Here is a 24,576-nt window from a genome sequence, read left to right as displayed (position 1 = left end):
CGCCCAGTCACAATTGTTAGAGCACATAGAATCTAGTAAAACTCAAGGGGGGGGGGGGGACACCAGAAAGTTCTTACAAAGATGCAGATAAAATAAGTGAAGGAGTTAGATGTCTTTGGACAAGCCAGCCAAAGTAATGAAACGAAGAACACGACCAGCTGCTCGAGCGTCATCAGCTAAAATATCCTGTAAAGTAGACGGCAGAGACAGGACAACACGAGATTGACTAAAACGGGGACACGAGAATAAAACATGGCGCACTGTTAATGCATGACCACAAGGGCACTGCGGGGCTGGGTCACCGGAGAGCAGGTAGTGGTGGCTAAACCGGCAATGCCCAATCCGCAACCTAGTCAGAAGGACCTCTTCTCGCCGAGTTGGTCGGGAGGAGGTTGTCCAAGCAGTTGGGAACGGTTTTACTACCCGGAGCTTGTTTCCTTGAAGTGATGACCAAGTATCCCACCACAAAGACACAAGCCTCCTACAAACAACCCAACTAATGTCAGATGACAGGACACAATGGGAGGCTGGCCGAGGCAGGAGGACTGCAGCCTTGGCTGCAGCATCAGCAGCCTCATTCCCAGGCACTCCTATATGGCTGGGAACCCACAGAATGCTGACAGGAGAGCCATCAGCAGCAGAAGAATGGAGGGACTGCTGGATCCGTCGCACCAAGGGATGGACCGGATATGGAGCTCCAAGGCTCTGAAGAGCACTGAGTGAATCAGAGCAGAGTACATACGATGAATGGCGGTGGCGGCGGGCATACTGAACGGCCTGATGGAGAGCAAAAAGCTCGGCCGTAAAGCTGGAACACTGGTCGAGGAGCCGGTATTTAAAGGTGCCGGCCCCGACGACAAAGGCACAGCCGACACCATCGTCAGTTTTGGAGCCGTCAGTGTAAATAAAGGTGTGACTGGCAAGTCGCACACGAAGTTCGACAAACCGTGAGCAATACACGGCAGCCGGAGTACCCTCCTTCGGGAGCGAGCTGAGGTCGAGATAAATATGAACCGGAGCCTGGAGCCACGGTGGTGTCGGGCTCTCACCCTCTCTGAAGGTGGTAGGGAGGGCAAAATCCAATTGTCGAAGCAGGCGACGAAAGCGGACTCCAGGGGGCAGCAGGGCAGACACATACAACCCATATTGACGGTCGAGAGAATCGGCGAAGAAGGACTGATAAGAGGGGTGGTCGGGCATTGACAACAGCCGGCAGGCATACCGACAAAGCAGTACGTCGCGCCGGAAGGTCAATGGTAATTCGGCAGCTTCAGCATAAAGACTCTCGACGGGCCTAGTGTAGAATGCTCCGGTCGCAAGACGCAACCCCCAATGGTGGATGGAGTTGAGACGGCGTAAGAGGGATGGTCGAGCAGACGAGTAGACGAGGCTCCCATAATCCAGCTTTGATCGGACGATGGACCGATACAAGCGAAGCAGGACAGTGCGATCCGCTCCCCAAGATGAACCACTAAGAACTCTGAGGACATTAAGGGAACGTGTACAACAGGCAGCCAAATAAGAGACGTGCAGAGACCAACAAAGTTTCCTGTCCAGTGTGAGCCCTAGAAACTTAGTTGTTTCCCCGAATGGGAGAACAACGGGACCGAGGTGTAAGGATGGCGGAAGGAACGCTTTATATCGCCAAAAGTTGATGCAAACCGTCTTCTCTTCAGAGAACCGGAAGCCATTTGCCACACTCCATGAGTATAGGCTGTCTAGACAACGCTGAAGGCAGCGCTCCAGGAGGCATGTTCTCTGGGCACTGCAGTAGATCGCAAAGTCATCGACAAAAAGAGAGCCTGAGACATTAGGTGGAATGCAATCCATAATTGGATTGATCGCTATAGCAAAAAGGGCTACGCTCAAGACGGAGCCCTGAGGCACTCCGTTCTCCTGGAGGAAGACGTCGGACAATACGGAACCCACACGTACTCTAAACTTTCGATCTGTTAAAAAGGAATCAATAAAAAGGGGCAGGCGACCGCATAGACCCCACCTGTGCATAGTGCGGAGGATACCTCCTCTCCAACAGGTATCATAAGCCTTCTCCAAATCGAAGAACACGGCTACCGTGTGCTTTCGCAAAAAGTTGTTCATGATGAATGTCGACAAGGTCACAAGGTGGTCAACGGCGGAGCGGCGGCGACGAAAGCCGCATTGAACATTGGTAAGTAGCCGTCGAGATTCAAGAATCCAAACTAACCGAGCGTTAACCATGCGCTCCATCACCTTACGGACACAGCTTGTAAGAGAAATGGGGCGGTAACTAGAAGGAAGGTGTCTATCCTTTCCGGGTTTGGGTATAGGAACAACGACGGCGTCACGCCAACGCATGGGGACTTGACCTTCGGTCCAGATGCGATTGTAGGTACGAAGAAGGAAGATTTTGCCTGCCGGAGAAAGGTGGGCCAGCATCTGAACGTGAATGGCATCTGGCCCCGGAGCAGAGGACCAGGATAGTGCAAGTGCACGTTCGAGTTCCCGCATAGTAAAGGGGGCATTATAAGTTTCCAGATTCAGCGAGTGGAAGGAAGGTCGCCGAGCCTCTTCTGCCTCTTTCCTGGGAAGGAAGGCAGGGTGGTAATGGGCGGAGCTTGAAACCTCCGCGAAAAAGCGGTCGAAGGCGTTGGAGACATCCACAGGATCAACAAGGACCTCATTACCTGAAGTCAGGCCAGTTACCGAGGAGTGGGCCTTAATGCCCGACAGCCGGCGCAGGCCACCCCAGACGACAGAAGAGGGAGTAAAACTGTTAAAGGAGCTGGTGAAAGAGGCCCAACAAGCTTTTTTGCTGTCTTTGATGACTCTACAGCATTGCGCTCGGAGTCGTTTGTATCTAATACAATTCGCCAACGTAGGATGGCGGCGAAAGGTGCGTAAAGCACGTCGTCGAGCACGGATATCATCTCTACAAGCCTCATTCCACCAGGGGACGGAAACGCGACGTGAAGAAGAGGTAGTACGAGGAATGGAACATTCGGCAGCATTGATGATAACAGCCGTGAGGTATTCGACCTGACTGTCACAACTGAGAAAATCGTGGTCCGGAAAGGTCGCCAGGGAGGAGTAAAGTCCCCAGTCAGCTTTTGGTATGTTCCAGCTCGAAGGACGTGGGGATGGGGTGTGGTGCAGTAGACGAACGACACAGGGGAAGTGGTCGCTCGAATAGGTGTCAGAAAGGACATACCACTCGAACCGACGGGCAAGAGTGGTAGAACAGACCGAGAGGTCCAAGTGGGAGTAGGTATGAGTAGAGTCCGAGAGGAAAGTCGGGGCGCCAGTATTGAGGCAGACAAGATTGAGATGGTTGAAGACATCCGCCAAGAGGGAGCCTCTCTGACAGGATGCAGGAGAGCCCCAAAGGGGATGATGGGCATTGAAGTCGCCAAACAATAAAAACGGCGGAGGAAGCTGAGAGATCAGGTGCATCATGTCAGCCCGACTAACTGCGGATGACGATGGAGTGTAGACGCTACAAACGGAAAAAGTAAAGGCAGAAAGAGTAATACGGACAGCTATTGCTTGGAGTGGGGTGGTCAATGGGATGGGATGGTAATAGACATCGTCCCGAACGAGCGACATGACCCCACCATGAGCTGGAATACCGTCCACAGGGGTGACGTCAGACCGCTCCGAGGTATAGTGGGTAAAAGCAATACCGTCAGTTGGGCGCAACTTGGTTTCCTGGAGACCAAGGACGAGCGGACAGTGCAGGCGGAGGAGCAGTTGTAATTCCTCCCGATTAGATCAAATACCTCTTATGTTCCAATGTAACAAAGCCATCGCTAGTCAGAAAAAAGGGGGAACGAAACGGGTGAAGAGCTGGTCACCTCGACGGCCGCGGAGGGCCAGGTTTCGAGGGAACAACGCTACAACCGGCGGGAGGCGGATCCTGTTCCATCGAGTCGTCGCCAGCTGCGGCCGCTTTCCCGGGTTGCGTAGGAGGGGCAGCATCAGTCGCCGACGAGAGGCCAGCTGAGCGCCTGGCAGCAGAGCATCCCGGCGAAACTGAGGACAGCCGGGAGCAGCGACTCACGGATGGAGCGTCAGACGAAAACGCGCCGGGATGGAGAGGAGGATAAAGACTTCTTCTTGGAGGCCTTCTGGGAAGTCCGGTGAGGCACGGGGATGGTGGGCTGGACCCGAAGAAGGTCCTCACGCGTGGGGTCTGTTTTGGAACGCCGGACCTCGGAAGCCGGAGTCTGGAGCGTTTCCCCGATGGACGCCTGAAAAAAAGGATCGCTTCTCAGGCGGCGGAGGGGGAGGAGGAGGAAGGGTGGCCCCTGGGGCAGAGGGGGCAGGGGCCGCGAGCGAGGAGGATTTGGAAGGGAGGGATTTGGGAGGTGGAGGCATAGACCCCGGATGGGGTGAGGAGGTGGAGGGGGGACGGGATAGGGGTGAGGAGACTGTGGAAGGAGTGGACACGACTGAGGCAAACGAAGTTGTCAATGTCACGGGATGGAGGCGGTCATACTTTTCCCTGGCCTCAGAATAAGAGGGGCGATTCAAAGTTTTTAATTCTTGGATCTTCTTCTCCATCTGATACACGGGGCAGTCTAAAGATCTAGGCGAGTGGATGCCAGGACAATTGACGCACCGAGGTGGTGGGGTGCATGTATGGTCCTCACGAAGAGGATGTCCACAATCACCACAAAGGGGCTCAGCCTCACACTGTGACGACATGTGCCCAAAGCGCAAACACCGAAAGCAGCGCATAGGAGGCGGGACGTAAGGTCGCACGTCGCACCGGTAGCACATCACCTTTACCTTCTCCGGGAGAACGACTCCCTCGAAGGCGAGGATAAAGGCCCTGGTGTCGATGCGATGGTCTTTGGGGCCGCGCTGGACTCGCCAGACGAAATGCACGCCTCGGCGCTCCAGGTTGGCCCTGAGCTCCTCATCAGATTGCAGCAGGAGGTCCCGATGAAAAATAGCCCCCTGCGTCCTATTCAGTGCCAGATGTGGGACAATGGACACTGGGATGTCCCCTAGTCGGTCGCACGCCTGGAGCGCCGCCGACTGAGTGGCGGAGGTGGTCTTTATAAGAACAGACCCCGAACGCACTTTACTGAGAGCCTCGATTTCCCCGAAGATGTCCTCGATGTGCTGGACAGAGAACATGGGCTTGGAGGTGGCGAACGTCCCCCCATCGGTCCGAGAACAGACTAAATAGCGGGGGAAGTACTTCGCCCCAAGCCGGCGGGCCTGTCCTTCATCCTAGGGAGTGGCCAAGGGGGAAGGGGCAGGAGAACCAGAACCAGAGACAGTACCTTACTTTTTAAAAGACTCGGCCGCAGAGCGACCCGATACATGTTGACGTTTCATCTGTGGAACGTCCGCCCCGATACCACCCACTCCGACCAGGGGCTCTCCCCACGGGCGCCACCCAGCCTCAGCAAGGGCCACCTGGCAGGATGACTGTTGCCGGGAGTCCTGATGCCCCAAGGAGACGGGCATCTACTCCTTGGCCGACGTGGGGAGGGTGCAGCTCAGGTATCGGCAGTACGATCCCTGTGTTGTCAGGGGGCTACAACCTAGAAGGTACATGACGACCCCACCGCAACGGGCTGGCTACCGTGCTGGATTTCGGGAGCCATGGAATGTCCATCATGATCGTAGGTGCAGATGGGGACGCACTATGGGCGTAACTTGTGCAACCCATCAGGCGATTAGGCCCAATTTGAGGAATAGCGGGTGTGGTTACAACGCCGTTACAATGCGGAGTGCCAAGGTCTTAGTGCACTGAGGACCAGTGAGACACCACGTAAGGCGTCCTTCCCCAAAAGGCTGGTACTTCTGCAGAATTTTGAAAAATGGAGGTCAAACCCCAAGGGGGACCATCACATGGAAGGCCGAAACGGTTGAAACTCCTTTTAGTCGCCTCTTACGACAGGCAGGAATACCTCGGGCCTATTCTTACCCCGGACTCGCAGGGGGTCACACGAAGGTGATACCGATAAGCACGTATTGCTGCCAGGTAAAAGACATCTTCCCCATCTGGCAGGACAGTAGCTTTGCGACGCTGTCATCTTGTTACTATTTGATCAAGTTCCGCACACACTATGTCGGTAAAGTGCTATTAGAAAACTGTTTCCAGAGCTACTGAAAATATTACATACTTATTTAAAAACAAAGTAAAAAAAAGACGAAGTCTGTGTCATGACTCGGAAGCTTACAAGCGTACATCAGAATATTCGCCACATGTAACTGCTATAACTGCGAAAAGCGCGCCTAGTTATATTTAGTCCTTCTAGATATATATTCGGTGGTCTGTCGTAGCTCTCCCACCTTTTATTTCACGAGGATGACGTAATGAATGTGATCCGAAAGGAACGCATATATCAGATCCGAGAAACAGAAAACAAAAAACATTTCCATCCGGGCGTCCGTATGTTGGATACTTCTTTTAAAAACAGCACTGTCAATTTTCTCCCTCGTCAGTCCACGCTCCAAAATTATGCTCCGTCTGTAATTAATTCGTCGCCGACGAGGCGATGAGACCGATCTCCTTCTTTTATTATCCTTGTTTTTAATTTTTAATAAGATTAAAAATGCCGTCCTATTGCTACGAATGAAACGGGAGAAAGTGCACATTAACTACCGTTTGTCTTATTTAGCGTTGCCTGCATCTGTAAAAGCAGCGAAATCTCATCTCTTTGCCGTATCAGCAAATAGTTCGAAGCTTCCACAGTATCACATGCGATTTGAAGGAGACTACATGTGGCAGACAACTGATCTTAACACATAAATTAAATAATCTTCATGCGTGTGAAAGACTTCTTTACAATAATAAGTGCCTAACCGATAGAGTGTGCATCTGGCAGTGTGACGTTGAGACAGTAGTCTTCCAAGTCAGAATATCTTCGTCTAAGAATATTTATGTTGAGGAAGGATCGAAGAGGAAGCTTTAACAAGCTTTCGGCGTCGACATCGATAAAAACGCAGGATCCGAGGTCACGGCACGGAGGTAACTAACGATAAGGCTTGGAAACTTGCAGAAGCCAGTGGAAGGCGGCGTCCGGGAGGGAAAAAGTTCGTCCGCCACCGACAAAGGTACAATACTGCCGCAAGCGGCTTCCTTTGAAAAGTGTTGGAAGCTAACAGACCACGGACTATAATATAACCAGCTCGGGCGACGAAGTGGCAACAAACTACGTACAGTACAGTTTCTACCCTAGTTGGAGTGTGTGTGTGTGTGTGTGTGTGTGTGTGTGTGTGTGTGTGTGTGAGAGAGAGACAGGTGCGCAGTTGATTGAATGTATGGTTGTGTGCTACAATGTGACAGCTTTGAGCCTGTACTGACTGGCAATGGCGGCAACTAAACGTTTAATTTTTAAACCGATTATTTAACTAAACAAGACGCCAGGCTCCGCTTCAGTTTTCCTACCTCCAACCATCGCGAGGGTCTCTGGTTACCATGAGTACATTATAAACACAAGCTTCGACTGGTGAATATTGGAAAGAAAATCAATCGTGGGCTTGTTTAAAGTTCCGTACAAGGATTTCAAACCACAGACAACCTACATCTGGATTGCCGGATGGGTATCTGAACCCCTTCCTCACGATTATGAGTTAATTCGGCTTGACCGCCGAGCTATTGAGATCACTTCTTGTAGAGAGACTGCGCACAATTTACACTGCAGTACCACTTAAGTGTGTACGGATGTAGCCAGTCGTGACTGATGGAGGAGTTACATGGAATGCATAAGATACTAGCAGATCTGCTCTCTCATGAGAACATTAAGAAAGAGTAGATGATTTCGTGGGGGAATACCAGAGAGGGTAGAAAGCATTTGCTTTGTGGATAAATGCTATCAGAATTTGAAATGGCAGTTCTAACAGCTTTTATTAAAATGATTATTACGTATATGTGGTATCACCATTTGAAGAAACGAAATTGGAAAATGACCTAAAAACACACGCCGAGCGACGGTTAAAAAACAAGGAAATGTGTGTTCAAATGCGTGTGAAATCTTATGGGACTTAACTGCTAAGGTCATCAGTCCCTAAGCTTACACACTACTTAACCTAAATCATCCTAAGGACAAACACACACACCCATGCCCGACGGAGGACTCGAAACTCAGCAGGGGCCAGCCGCACAGTCTATGATTGCAGCGCATCAGACCGCTCGGCTAATGCCGCGCGGCAAAAAAAAAAAAAAAAAAAAAAAAAAAAAACAGGGAAAGATGCACTAAAAATATAAAGGTCATCATCAAGTCCATGCATAAAAGTGGAAAAGTATGCACAATTTGGAATAATTTTGCCACGAAAATAAACTAAATGTGATGTACCTCAAACAAAATAATAACTACAAAAAACATCAAACCAATGTACGTAACAGATAATGATATGTATTCTGAGAGGTTCTGTTTATCTGCTACTGAAAAGGAAGAAACACAGGCCATCAAAAAGCAATGAGACAGACTCCTATCCCACTGCCCCCTAGTTTATATGGGTCAGCCGGCCGCGGTGGTCTCGCGGTTCTAGGCGCGCAGTCCGGAACCGCGCGACTGCTACGGTCGCAGGTTCGAATCCTGCCTCGGGCATGGGCATGGGTATGTGTGATGTCCTTAGGTTAGTTAGGTTTAAGTAGTTCTAAGTTCTAGGGGACTTATGTCCTAAGATGTTGAGTCCCATAGTGCTCAGAGCCATTTGAACCAGTTTTTTATTTGGGCAAAACGCCCTCAAATTATTGTAAGTGGGCTCAATATATTCGAGAAAACACCAAGAAGCACTAAGCTGCTTTTCATATGTCAATGCAGAGATATGCATGACAGTACACAGAGAGCACTAAGAAAAGTAATACACGAAAATAAGTAACTACCATTTATTAATACTGACTTCATTGACTGCAACTAGACAGAATTTACTAAAAAACTGTACAGTGCATGCACTTTATTCAATTTCGTGACAGAGACCAGAACGATACCTGGCAGCACGAGTTGGTACTGACTATCCTTATTTTTGATGGAAACAGTTTCTGGCGCATACATAGCCATAATTAAGCTGAACTGATAGAAAAGCAATTTCAATATTTGTCGCGTAACAGAGGGCTGACCGTTATCAGGAACAATGTTGCAGCAGTTACAAAGGTGTGGCAGGGATATGAAGTGCGCGAGTGACGGGTTTCATTCTGCGGTGCCAAAGCGGCAACTTCCGCCCGGCGCCCACATTCGCCGCCAATATCCAGCCGGATGCGCTACCGCTACCTTCGCCAATACTCGCTCTGCTGCTCTTCATTATGTACACGTGTCGTATTGATGTTGAATGTCTGTTCTTTCAGTGACGGTCGCAAGAGATTACGTGCTTTGTACGCCAGTCGTTGCATTTATCACAATTTATTCGGGAAATTCAATTACTTGTCGATTCCACTGACCGTATCGGTTTCTATAGTTCCATCTACGACTACGGTAGGAATTACGAGAGATTTTTGACAACTTTGTGCCCATTGGCTCTAGCTGATCACCGTTGCTTTAGTTTCTTAGTACTGCCATTGCTCTCGTCATGTCTACTGTTACGTCTTCTGCCTTTGCAGAAGTTTTGTAATGTTACTGAACTTTGTAGTCTGCTGTATCAACGAGGCAAATAGTTGCCTCTAGTAGCTAGGACGTTTCTAGACACTAATAGCATTGCTCTGGAGTGTTGCTCGATTAAGACTAAAGAAGCAGTCAGAAATAGCGTAGCATTAAAACACCGAATTTACTTAGCAAGGCTCTGGATTTGAACCACATTCACACATCCTGAATTATGTTTTATGTAGTTTCTCAAACCACTTCAAAAACATCGCTTTAATAGGACAAAATAGATTCTCATCTAAAGCTTGCAAACTGAGCTGGTGTTCCGAATGTAATGATCTCTGTGTACATAAGATGATACATATTTTTTTTTTTTTTTAAAAAGGAGAAGAATATGAATACTCTCATCTGGACAACTGGTCTAGAATTCCGTCCATCGTCCTTCCGATTACAGTTCTATAAACCTTACTGCTATACAACCAGACTGGGGATGCTATATGTAAGGTTTCCATTTTGGTGAAACAGCCTGCTTAACCCTAGTAAATGCCGTAATCTAAGCTTTTCATTCGTGTCGTCCACTGCATAGTTTAAGACTGGCTACCTAGTATTTTTAAAAATGGGTATTATATTTTATTGTTTTCATCCATTATAACATACATTGGTTTATACCACAAACATCAGACAACAAGAGAATAGAAGCTCTTGAAATGTGATGTTACAGAAGAAGGGTGAACATTTGATGGATAGATCGAGCAACTAATGAGGAGTTACTGAATCGAACTGGGAAGAAAAGAAATTTATGGCATGACTTGATTAAAAGAACGAATCGATTGATTGGACACACCCTGAGGCTTCAAAGAATCGTCGGTTAGTTAACGGTGGAAACTAAGGGGGGAGGGTGGGGGGGGGGGGACTTGCAGGTGGAGACGAAGGCTTGAATATAGTAAGCAGTTTCAGATAGATGTTGGTTGCAATAGTTACTCAGAGATGAAGAGACTTACACAGGAAAGACCTAGTGTGAGTTATGTATCAAACCAGTCATCAGACTGAAGATCTACATAGCAAAATTAGCAAACTGCAAGCAGAGTGAGGGTTTTAACTGTAAATAGTTCAGTAGGGAATAAAGAGATAATGGCACTTCTGGTCTGGTGTAAATTGGCGTTTATCAGTTGTATTTTCTATAAATTTTCCAGTCATTCCACGTAGTAACAGAGACAGCCCACTATGTTATATGGAATTTTATTTCTTACTTCTAACTTAGTAAATAGCGTAAAATGCTCCGTTTCTCTCCTCTGTACGGATAAGACCTTCGGTTTTGGCAAATAACTCGTCGATTTTTCCTGTTTACTACAGATTTTCAGATCTTTTGCAGGATGGAACCACTAAATTGCTGATAAAAAATAGGCTAACCCAAGCGAATTCGAAGGTATGTCTTCCTGTGGGGAAAAATGGGAGACGCTTCAACTAATCTCTCCAGCACTGTGGATTTCAGTTATTAGTCGCATTTGTAGATTTCAGGAGGCCTACTTTTCTACACACATAACAGACGATACGTCTATATTTTGCAATTGAGATACGACATTATAAAGGACTAATAAGTAAGTAAAATAAAGATAGACTGATGTATTACGTAGCATGCCATTCTAGCAGCGGATGTCCTCAAGCATGTCGAATACGCCCGTAAAAAAAATAGTGTTGCACATTCGCGCAACAGCCATTGTTTACGCCCGCTGAAAGACATTTCCGCTGTTTGATACAAGAATGTCATGTATGAATATTGAATTATCAAATGATAGCTCTGCGTCCCACCCCCTTCCTATTGCAAATGGTTCAAATGGCCTTAAGCGCTATGGGACTTAACATCTGAGGTCATCAGTCTCCCAGACTTAGAACTACTTAAACCTAACTAACCTAAAGGCATCACACACATCCATGCCCGAGGCAGGATTCGAACCTGCGACCGTAACAGCAGCGCAGTTCCGGACTAAAGCTCCTAGAACCGCTCGGCCACAGCGGCCGGCATTCCTATTGCACGTTACGTCATTCTCAGCTCAATGATTGGATTCAAAGAGACTGTAATTCGAATAATAGTTGTCGAATTCTCCAAATCGCTGCTATTGCTCATGTCAGCATGTTGCAGAACTGCAGGCCAAGTTTTCTGTTCAGATACGATGACGTTCCTTGAGATTAAATACTTCTTTTATGAAAATCAGCACAGTCTGATAATCTTTCCAAATCTGCGACATTCTTGGTTTACGAGGTCAAAATATCATGAATGACGACAGTCAGGCAGCTACGGTGTTCCTTATTTTTGATTTTATGTAATCCTCGTTATCATTCCACAAACATTGTAAGCTTTACATACTATACGGCTACGAGAGAGATTAGACTGAAGAGTTTTCACAGGTGAACCAAAGATGTTTTGGACAAAGAGTTAGCGTATCACGCAATTGTATCATTAAACGTGCCACAGGGAAGTGTTGAGGCTTTCCCAGTCCGCAATGTGTACAAATGGCTTAGCGGATATCAATATCTCTATAACACTGTTTGTAGACGAAAAAATCATTAATAGAAACGTATCACAAGAAAACTATTGCAATTTTTTGGAACAGTTGCATGAAATCAGTGTTTGATACCGTCTGTGAGAGATGACAATACAAACTGCTAAAAGGAACGCTATGACTTGTCACTGAGACAGGACAAATGAGTTGGTGTCCTTTGAAAGATCGTATATCGTAAGTTGTGGAACGATCATGTGAATCTCTCAGTGGAGACGACAATTGCCACACTCTCCTACATGACGTAATCTATCCATAATCTGTCGATATATACAGTTCTCACTAAGTCGGTGCGATTGTTTCCCCAGAAGTACTGATGAAATTGAAGGCTTCCGAATAACGTCACTAGGTTTCACATTGGTCCATCTGGCAGTTATGAAACGACAACACACATCCTCGAAAATGTACACTCGCAGCCATAACAAGAACGCATCGTGCATGAGGCAATGACTTAAAAATAAATTCGTGGAATTTCTGATTTATGAAAGCTAAAAGCACGAAACAGTATATCTTATTGAAATCACTAGTAAACCTTGATAACGTATCCGACAACGCTAAATTATTTCGGTAGGTAGTTACCTCAAAATCAACACTCTCATGGCTTCAAAATTTATATAATAATTCCAAGTCTGAATAAGTCTTCAAAATTTTCATTAATGCAGAAACGTACATATACACTCATTTTACTAAGGTTTGAAGCTCCTCTCGATTTAAAATTGGGTTGTTCTGAAGATCAGCCTTATGCAAACACATTACTTTATTTTTGTATTAACTCATATGTTTCGACACCAATATGTCATTTTCTGTGGGTCAATTTGTTTTTATTTCTGTAAAATACAATAGCAGATTTTATAATAATTTAACTGTTGCAGACCTAATAATTACAATATGTGCAATTTGCTGTGTTTTGTTTAGACCCTCAGCTTAAAATTACATCGCTATGACCTGAATTACTATACACCGCCGGCCGTAGTGGCCGAGCGGTTAAAGGCCATACAGTCTGGAATCGCACGACCGCTACGCTCGCAGGTTCGAATCCTGCCTCGGGCATGGATGTGTGTGATGTCCTTAGGTTAGTTAGGTTTAAGTAGTTCTAAGTTCTAGGGGACTTATGACCACATCAGTTGAGTCCCATGGTGCTCAGAGCCATTTGAACTATACACCGTTTTTTGTGCTCTTTTTCGTCTTTTTTTTTTTACAGCATGTCATCTGCACACTAGCCATGAAGAAAATTAATGCGCATTTATCAGGAACTATTCCGCGGGTAGGGGTTCCGTACGCTTCTGTACTTACATTTTTTTCCCATTTTTTGCGTGTCTGGTTGGTATCTCGATCAACAGCTATTCAGTGCACTGTTTCCACACTGTTCTTCACACAACTTTCTATCATTATTTTCACAGCGTAAATCGGTTCTGCATTAACGCATTAGCAGATCTGCCAAGTTTCGCTTTTGTGCAATATTTACAGCACACAACGGACCCCAATGAGTAGCTGCACTTTAATCACAACCCCCCGATAAATCACGCTTGTCTGCTAAAGCCTAGACTGTACAGCGCATTCCATGCACTGACAGTTAATTTAATAACTATAACAACTCAAATAGAAAATAATAGCGTAGTCTCCACGTTTCCGTGAGATAGGAAGGCCGCATATTAAACTGTATAATAATAATTGCTATGGTGGTTCCCAATTTGTTTTTCGAATGGGAACTGAAAAACACCGGAAAGACTAGTAGTAAAGTTGCATCAGGACCATATCTACAGCTGTCTAAAATCGCTCCATTTGATGCTTTCGTATTAAACGTCTGTATTCCTGAAGCGGAGAAAGTAACAGTTTTGCTGCTTCCTTATGGAGTTTAAAACATTACGGATAATCATCTTTCTAGGAGGGTTGCAATATCTATTTATACTTTTTTAAATTATGCTGAGCTGCTATATTAAAACAAAAAAATTGCCTGCAAATGTAGAGGGAGACCTATAGGGAAGCTGACTTACGGCAACTATACGCTGAACGCCTGTCAATCGAAAATTTTGGAATTAAAAAAAGCAGAAAAAATGTATACGTTAATCGAAGAAGATAATTGTCTCGTGAACAGAGGAAATTTATTTTTTCTTGTTTTGGTATGGTTCCTTTAATACTCATATGAAAGGCAAGGTCAAAAGACGTAAAAGTCGTGAATCTGGTTAACGTATCATTTAAAATAATGTTATCAATCAATAAATAACAACGTCGCTGTTCCCCCCGCTCCCTTTTGCCGCGAGCGACGTTGTCAAAGTACTGACACGCTTCCAACGCGTTGTACTTGTTGTGGATTGGCAAGAGAGCCAACCCACTATGAGAGGAAGCCGAAAGGCACGCGTTTTAGCTCACGCAGGCTGGCGTGAGGTCTGGAAGAGGTCAAGGAAATCAGACTAGCAAAAAAGGACGTAGCTATGGAATACTTAACTTTAATCCATAATTGGTGAACATCGCTCTTGACGGTACATGTTTTACAGCATCAATAGTAACTGGTAATGGCGCTTTGCTAGGTCGTAGCAAATGACGTAGCTGAAGGCTATGCTAACTATCGTCTCGGCAAATGAGAGCGTAATTTGTCAGTGAACCATCGCTAGCAAAGTCGGCTGTACAACTGGAGCGAGTGCTAGGAAGTCTCTCTAGACCTGCCGTGTGGCGGCGCTCGGTCTGCAATCACTGATAGTGGCGACACGCGGGTCCGACGTATACTAACGGACCGCGGCCGATTTAAAGGCTACCACCTAGCAAGTGTGGTGTCTGGCGGTGACACCACAGTACTCAAATATTTATACACGCAAGCAGGACACTCTGATCGATGATGGGAAGAGTGACACGATGTATAGCCACAGGTACGTCCACGTCAATTTATTTACTTTTTAAAGAGCATCGGTAGATGAGGGCATGACCTCTCAATGTAATTCCTAACAGCCGGCATCGCAGTCCATGTTAACAGTGGCTCGAGGGCGATGGCGTACAAAATCATCGCTAGTGAGCGTCCCTGCCGTACCGACCGGGAGATGGTAACCGGGCCTGCCTCGTGTCTGGTGATATCATTCGCGACGTAGCATCTCGCAGTAGACGCATCACAAAGTAAATAAAGGTCGGAAGGGGGAGGGGGCGGGGGGAGGCGATCCGTTGCAATCGCTTCGACGTAATCGTGATACACCCTATCGAAGTCGTGGTCAAGGTCCACCTACACGAAAGCTCCACCCAAGGGACAAGCGTCTTCCAGGGCGATGACGTCCCTATAATCTCCGAACTCCGTCTATATATTTCTGTTACCTCCCAGGCACGTTTGACCCAAGGAAGCAATTCGGGGTAGGACGCACCGAATGCGAGAGGCTAGAACCCGGGTAGTAAGTACAGTGAGAGGCCGATAATGTTCACCGCCCTTGCCACACGACGGCTTGGGGAGAAGAAGGCCTTCGACGAAATCGGGTGGTTCAAATGGTTTAAATGACTCTGAGCACTATGGGACTTAACCTCTGAGGTCATCAGTCCCTTAGAACTTAGAACTACTTAAACCTAGCTAACATAAGGACATCACACACATCCATGCCCGAGGCATGATTCGAACCTGCGACCGTAGCAGTCGCGCGGTTCCAGACTGGAGTGCCTAGAACCGCTCGGCCACCCCGGCCGGCAATCGGGTGGTAAGGAAACGCCGGGTATCATCAGCCCCTGGTACATCGTTATCCAGAGAGCAGCCATAAGGTCTTTGAATGCGTGGTAGAATTCTACCGGAAAACCAACCGGTCGTATTTGTTGGCAGCCGCTTTGAGAAGAGCGTCTTCAGTGTCATCAGTCGTGATGGGGTCTGTCACCGCAGCCTCTCCATCAATCAGCGAATGGAGAATGTCGTTCGTCGTTGAGGCATCATGATCCTCTGCTTCATAGAACCGCCAGTAGTGTTCCACAAAGGCGTCTGCAATATCCTTTTGGGCCGTCAGGCGTCGACCGTGCGGCATGTCGAAGGCATGTACTATCGTTCTCTGGCATCGCTGTTTTTCACGGATTATATCTGTATGGACGGGGGTTCGCCTCCTATCCTATCCTGACAACGCGCCCTTAATAGTGTGCTCTCCAGACGGCGTCGTGTGAGCGTGATCTTCGCCTTTACCCGCTGTACGAGGTAATTCCACCTGACGTGCAGCAGACGGCGTTAGGGCGGAGATCTCCCGTAGCAGCACGAAACAGTACTCCATTGTTCTGTGATGCCAATGCATTGTTTAGCGGCCATATTGGATCAGCGTACGCTGAAAGGCGCGCTCACGACATTCGAGTCACCACCTAAGCGTTGACGGATATGACGGTAGGCGCCTCTCACATTCCCTCCATTTCACCGTTTTCCTCTGCCGGCACTCTGATTCCTTGAGGAGCCCAACATTCACCTTCCATAAGCCTCGTCCACGCCACACCATCTGCTGTGGCAAGAATAGCGTGCAGACACATGCGACCTGGTCGGAGAATGCCGTCGGCTGTAGCTCCGCATCAAGCCTAGCCGCCGTAAGTTCTGAGGAGACGCGGACATGAACATGGCTGCTCGCCGAGTGGCTGGTGACGTAAGTGAACCCCTGCCGGTCGCCATGTACGCGTCACCAACAGTATAACTGAGTCGCTCTTCAGCTGTAGTACGGATGCTTCGATGGTGCTCTTTTCATACAATAATGTCATTTGTTTGACGAAGCCGAAATGGCTAATGATTTTGACTGCACCGTCACATGTAATTGGGTGGTATGTGTAATACGACATCCTTCTAGACAGCACTGAAGATGGCCATATTACAAATAAACTTCGTGAGACAGAAATTATATTGAAACTAGATATTATTCATAAAATGGCGACTGTAGATTTAAGGCCACATAAGCAAACACGTATAAAATAGTTCGTTCTTAGTTTTCATTTTACTGAGGGTAGTTTAGAATGATAGGTTCCAAATCCAATTACTGGATGGGCACATTAAGCTGCTCTGAAAGCACTACCCGCCAGGGCAATGATTGCATCACCGATCGCCGGCTGTGCTTTTACTGCTGTATCCTGTCGGTTAACTCAATCTATTGTATCATTTATGCCCACAACCCAATTAATAACGGCATTAAGTGAAAGCATGGCGACGAAAACAGCCGCTTCTGGCGTCGTGAGTGTCAGGTACAGGCTTATTGTGCTTGTTTTCGTGACTGCGTTCGACGCACAGGGCAAATGTGTGATAATTGCCGCTACGACGAGCCGTCATTTCGCTTCATCCAAAAACGCTCGTGAAATGTTATACAGGCTGCTTTCTGGAATACATAGAGCGTTTGTAACTGAACAGAAGAATACTGCATAATTTTAAATTAGCTATAAGATAACTAGCATCAACATGACTTGGAAGCAATGACCCTGATGGCAAAATTAGAAAAAAAAAAATCGGGGAATATGCAGAAATACCGACAGTCATTCCTATCGAGAATCACAACAAAGGTGGAAAATGATAGTACAGTACGAACGGTGCGATGTCTTGACGAAGGACAGATGCAAATACAGAAAGCAATGCAACCACCAGAAACCTATTTGAAATACCGGTAATTTTATCGTAGTTGTTGGTAGTTGCTTATTTGTGTCCAGTATTAGGGTGCAAACATGGAATGACGTCGACCTCTTGAGAGATTATGCATAATCTCGCACTGAAGAAGAAGAAGGGACCAGATTCGCCTGTTTCCGCACTGAAGGAACTACCAAAGTATTCGTCTCAAATGGTTTAGAGGAACCACTTAAAAGCTGCAAAGGCTCCATTCGAACTACTCTTGATAACTACTCTTCTGCCTGGGTCTCTTACCAGATACGATTAAGGGCGGAGACAGAAAACGACTAAAATAAAGCTATACGTTTAGTAGGCGCGTGAGCTCATCTAGTACTGTGGCGACACTACAACGAACCCTTGTACATCATGGAGAGGGTTGTTGTGGAAAACCTGACAGCATACTTCTCTAGAACAGTCGTGTGATGTATTAATTCTCCCACGTTTACCTCTCGAGATTATCATGAAAGTAAAACCTAAGGCGTTCGAGTTTATGGAGACCCTTATCAACAATGTTCTACCCGTACACTATTCGCGTCTGGAACAGGTGTAGGGATTTGGAGAGGGGGCAGATAGAGGTCAGATGATGGCATACCATCTGCCACACGCCGTAAAGGCATGTGGTGTTGGGCGCTCGAGGATATGGAAACGCTCCTCCGGTATAAGTGACAGATGTAGTGCTCAACCTTGTCGTTATCGCCTAACTGTTTGTGTGTTTGTGTGTACACAAACTGGAAATCTGACGTGTATTTTCTCTGGTGTAATTTTCAGTTCCGAGTAAGGTCGCTCTCTTCATATAACACATGGCGAAATTCGTCCTGGTGTGGAACAAAAGCCTTAAAATTTAAATCTGTTGACGTGAAGAATGTTTTTAAATACAAGAAGTGTATATCTCTGAGATTTCTAGTAACCACAACACAGCAGGAGCGTTGCAAGAAACGCCCATCAATGCTGCATTTACCAGTTTGGCTCAGCAGCATTCTATTAGCATTCGGCGAAGATACCTGACACTGTATGTATATTTCTATCTGGACATTAGAGTTACACCAATGAATTTAATCACGTTGCACACCGAGGAGATGCACTGGATAGCTCAAAAGACTAGCATGGTTCTCCCATATCAATGAGACGAAAACCGGTACGAGGTCTTGAAGAAAACAGTTCTTTGTCAATTTACTTCAGTACTCAGTCACTAACGGCCAAGATATTTAGAAGACGATCAATTTAAAAACGTCTCACTTTTTCTATTCCATTCATTATTAGCACTATATCTGTCAGAATAGTACTATAAACAAAACAGCTATCATGAAAGCTTTCCGTGCGTAGTATTCATAACTTTAAATCATATGAATACAGAAAATACAACGGTTATCTTGTAAAAGCGAAAATTAATACTTTATATATACCGACTGGGTAAACGAAATCACGGAGTTCCTCAAGAAACTGCACGTCTCTGGAGAAGACATGAGAGGTAGGGAAAAATTTGGAGAAAAAAATGAGAAAACAGATATTTCAGCAGACGCTCAAAGAAAACCGTAGAACTTTGCCCTTCTTTTCCCGATATTGTCTGCAGTCGTCTTTGTCTGTTCGTACAGTTCTTTTGTCGGTCTCTTTATCCAGATCCCCTTTTACTGTATCGGTCCTTAGTATTTCCTTCTCTTATTTTTCCATCTCCCTGATTTTCGTTCTCCCCTTTATTACTATTGTCTCTGAGGCAATACAAGGCCCCTGGTAAGATTACTGTACTATAGTGTCTTAATTTGACATTGATGGAAAAACATTTTTTTGTCAAGGGTGCCATGTAAGTCTGTGTGCTTTTTGTAGTTTTGTGACCCTTTCTTCATTGGGTATTGAGTTCAGTCCTACTTCTCTTCCAGGTATTCTAAACGTTCTACTTGTGTTACCTTTCCATACTTCGTTACCAGTGGTTGGGTGTCTGTGGATTTTGTGTCCGTGTACTGCGTATTTTCATATGAGATTTGTAGTCCTGTTTTGACTGAGATTTCGTGTAGTGTCTCTAGAGCTTCTTCGGCTTCTTTTCATTTATTTGTTATGAAGGCTATATCATCAGAAAAGGCCACACATGTTACGCTATGTTGACGGTTCTATCGTCGTGTCTCCCTGTCCTTACCCCATTCACTCCTTTGTCCCATGTCCTCATTATTTTCTCCAAAACCGAGTTAAATAGAGTGGGCGACAGGCCAATTCCCTGTGTCACTCCTGTCTTGATTTCGAATGGTTCCGAGGTCTTTCCCATGAGCTCCACTTTGGATGCTGTATTTGTTAATGTTTCCTGAATTAGCTTACTGGTCTTTTTGTCTGTCTTCATTTCCTCCAGTGTGTTGATGGGAGTTAGAGAAACACTCATAAACACACTGGAAGAAATGAAGACAGACAAAAAGACCAGTAAGCTAATTCAGGAAACATTAACAAATACAGCATCCAAAGTGGAGCTCATGGGAGAGACCTCGGAACCATTCGAAATCAAGATATGGGGAGACAGGGACTTCTAGACTTTCTTGAGGCTGATGAATGTACAAAGTCCCAAGTTTTTCGCAATCCAAGTTTTTTCACAATCCAATTTGGTCACTGTCACAAATGATGATTATGATGATGAAATGATGAGGACAACACAAACACCCAGTCCCTGGGCTGAGAAAATCTCGAACCCGGCCGGGAATCGAAGCCGGGTTCCCGTGATCCAGAGGCAGTAACGCTAGCCAGCAGACCACGACCTTATTAACAGAGTTTATTATAGTAAGTTAAATTCAGGCAATTGGCGACATGCAAATAATCAAATGTCCTTTGGTATATACAATTTCACTGCAGGCAAAACACAACAGTCCATAAGTCACGGCTAAAGCGTTTGGATGAGGGCTCGTCTTCTAGTGCCGCCGCGGCTAGGCGGAGCGGCACTTACATTCTCTTCGTATAGGGGCCGCTCCTGTCTTGGTGTCGTCATAGTCAGCGTACTATTGGCTAATGGTCGACATGCCGCCGCCGGCCGGGGTGGCCGAGCGGTTCTAGGCGCTACAGTCTGGAACCGCGCGACCGCTACGGTCGCAGGTTCGAATCCTGCCTCGGGCATGGGTGTGTGTGATGTCCTTAGGTTAGTTAGGCTTAAGTAGTTCTAAGTTCTGGGGGACTGATGACCTCAGAAGTTAAGTCCCATAGTGCTCAGAGCCATTTGAACCATTCGACGTGCCGGCGCTTGATATTACGCCGGAACACAATTGAAGAATGTTATTTGGTCGGATGAGTCACTTTTCACACTGTTTCCACTTTCTGGCCGAGTTTACATCCTAAGATTGAAATATGGCAAGGGTTCAGTGATTATATGGGAGCCATATCGTGGCCTTCCATGGGCCCAATGGTTACTCTCCAAGGTCGCATTAGTGCAAACGACTATGTGACCCTTTTTGATGATCAGGTCCTTCCTCTGGTACAATGTTTGTTGCCCAGTGGTGATACTATGTTCCATGAAGGTTGGGTCCCTGTTCACAGAGCTCGCATCGTCCGGGTCTGATTTTGTGGGCATAAGGATGAACTGTCGCATCTCGCCTGGCCACCACAGTCACCAGATCTCAACACTATTGAGCCTTTGTGGTCTACTTCGGAGAGAAGGGTGGGTGATCGCTATCCACCTCCATCATCGTTACCTCAACTTACCACTATTTTGCAGGAAGAATGCTATAAGACTCCCTTGAAAATCTACAGGACGTGCACTTATCCATTCTGAGTGACTGGGAACTGTTTTGAATGCCATCGAGTTTTCGACACCGTATTAGGCGTGGTAATGTGATGTGTTTCTGGTGTTTCCATATTTTTGTCCAACCCTCGTAGCTCTCGTACACCTGAGAGGCGCTACGTACTACAGTGAAAAAGAAGATTAAGAATCACTTAGGTGACTGTTATTTTGGCTTTAAGAAAGGTAAAGGCACCAGTGAGGCAGTTCCGACGTTGCCTTTGATAATGGAAGCAATGATAGCTTCATTTGATTTGTCGATAAAAAAAAGCGTTCGACGGCGTGAAATGGTTCACTGTATTAGATATTGTCAGGAAAATAGTTGTACACTACGGGCAAAGACAGGTAATATACAATATTTATGAGAGCCAAGAGGGAATGAGGATGCAGTCCTTCTAGACTACTCTTTAATATGTGTATTGAGGAAGCAATGGCGGAAATAAATAAGTTCTTGAGTGCGATTGACAGTTAAGGTAAGAGAATATCAGTGACAAGATCCGCTGATGTAATTTTTCTGCCCAGTAAAAAATGTTGTATGACATTATTTTCTGGGATATGCAGCAGCCTAGGGGAAAAGGTGTTCCTTCTCTGCGCACATTGTTCCCTTTCCCTGAGGATATGTGAGTGTAGAGTTGTGCTCTACCAGAACTACGGTTTGGTAGTTTTCGTATAGTACACAAAGTGGGAGGATTACCTATAGTATTTTAGAACTGGTAGGGAAAGAAACATATATGAATGTGTAAGCGATAAAATGTGAGTCAACGAATTCCCTTTTATTTTGTTTGTTTGGTTTTTTGTTTTGCACGTAAGTAGAACAGCAGATCATTCAGTGTTAGCCCATTGTACGTTTTACGTCCTTACGGAATACTAACTGCATTTAATAAGTAATAAAAATTAGCTGATCGCCTAACATCTGTTCTTTTATGCAACCAAGACGATTACTTTTAATGCAAGTGCAGTTTACGTGCCCAAAAATAAACAAACTCTGTACAATTATTGTTGTTGTTGTATACTCAATAGAGCGCTCTTCATCCTGATCAAAGGCAATAGTTCCCTGTTACTATCGATAAGTGCGAAAGTTGTGTATGAATAACAAAAACATGTTTTATGTAAATTTAACGAGGTATTGAAGCCATGCTTGATATGTTCTTGTTTCGCGACTTTTTAACTGTATCTCTTTTTAAGGTAATTGCATTTTTCACCGTTATATGATAAATCTATATTGTTTTTTATTGTTAATACAACATCCCTCTGTCTTACATTAGAAATAAACAATTTTCGAGTGAAACCTGAATTAAACATTGACATTTCAATTTTACTGCAAGTAATGTTTATTTTTAAGTAATAGAAAGGAGGATAAATACGTAGAACAAAAATGTTCTGTAGATTAAGCGGTCCTCTATATATCACCCAGTGTTCAGACGTTTCACCGCTTCCGGTTCTAGGGGAATCCAGTAAGACATTGATCGCATACGTAAACAATGCGATCGATGAGGGGTACAGACCGATAGGTATGCAACACGTCTAACGTACAGGTACCGCTGCGTCGATCTTAACTTAGGCTACTAGGAAAATTACCATAGTCTACGCTTACTTACGATAATTTACGGTAGGCTACGGTAGTTTTACGACTCTATGTGCGAGTTTTGTCATGTGTGCATTGGTCGAGTGTTGGTGGATGTAATGGATGCAAGTATGGTGTAGTGTTGTGTGATGATGATGATGATGATGAGAGAAGGGAGAGATTGAAACCTGGTACCAGCACATAGCCTACTCCTTTCGAATAGCACCAACGGGACCGCCAAGCTTAACGTCTCCATGTGACGGATGGATCACCATGAATAGTGTCACATGCCCTCTCTTAATGTGACACTGCAGACAAGACTTCCTGGCGCGAAGACGAATGATCAGTAACTTTACCCCACCACTTCTCGTATTCCTGCCAGCCGAATACTGGTAGCGAAAATTTCGTCCCTCATCAGGATTCGAACTGACTTGCCTCAAAGTCGAACGCTACGTTATTATCTGTAAAAGAGAATAAGAATTATAGGACCTACTGATTCGAATGTGCAGTGTACCTAGCACAGAATATGGTTTGAGAATAAACCAAAGAAAAACAGAGGTAATGAGGAGTAGCAGTAATGTGGTTAGTGAAAATCTTACCTTAAAAACTGAGGACTAGGGAGTAGACGAAGTGAAGGGATTCTACTACGCTGGGGGCAAAGTCACGTATTACGGGCGAAGCAAAGAAGACAGGAAACGTAGACTAGCATAGTCATCGAGGGCATTTCTGGGTAAAACAACTCTACTAGTATCAAACATAGGCATTAATTGAAAACTAGGTAGACTGATAAGGTATGAGGAGGTTCTCCGCACAATCAGCGAAGAAAGAAACGTGTGAAAGTCACTGACAAGAAGATGGCACAGGGTAATAGGAGATGTTTTAAGACGTCAGGAAATAACTTCCATGGTACTACAGAGAGCTGTATGGGTAAAAACAGCAGTGGAAGATAGATTGGAATATACACTATTTGATCAAAAGAATCCGTACACGTATTAGTGGGCATTAATATGGGGTGTGTCCACCCTTCGCCTTTATGAACGCTTGAACTCTGCTCGCACACTTTCAATGAGGTGTCTGATTGTCTGTGGAGGAATGGCAGCTGATTCTTCCTCAAGAGCCGAAACCAGGGAAGGTGGCGATGCTGGACGTTGGTTGCAGGAATGAAGTCTACGTTCCAACTCATCCCAGAGGAATTCCACTGGGTAAGGGTCGCGACGCTGAGCAGGCCAGATCATTTGATGAATGCTATTCTCTACGAGCCACTACCTTATCACAGGGTGCATTTTCACGCTGATACAAAGAATCGTCGTCTCCCACGTGTTTCTTTACTCCACACAGTACACAGTGCTGTACAGCACGTTCAAAACCTTCCGTATTTAGGGTGTTGTGAAACACAATAAGGGGACCACGTCCTGACAATAAAAACAATATTCCCATACTGTTACACCACCTCCTCTGTGCTTCGCTGTTGGAACTACACATGATGGCAGGTAACGTACTGCAGGAAATCGCCAACTCAAGTGTCGCTTATGTGGAGCTGATCGATCCTTGTACCCATTCTTTTTAACTGCGTTCGCACAGTCATTGCACTCGCTGGACTGCTGGTAGCAGTTCGG

Source organism: Schistocerca americana, chromosome X (genome assembly GCF_021461395.2).
Source record: "Schistocerca americana isolate TAMUIC-IGC-003095 chromosome X, iqSchAmer2.1, whole genome shotgun sequence".
Lineage (NCBI taxonomy): Eukaryota > Metazoa > Arthropoda > Insecta > Orthoptera > Acrididae > Schistocerca > Schistocerca americana.
Note: the sequence above shows the minus strand (reverse complement) of the source record.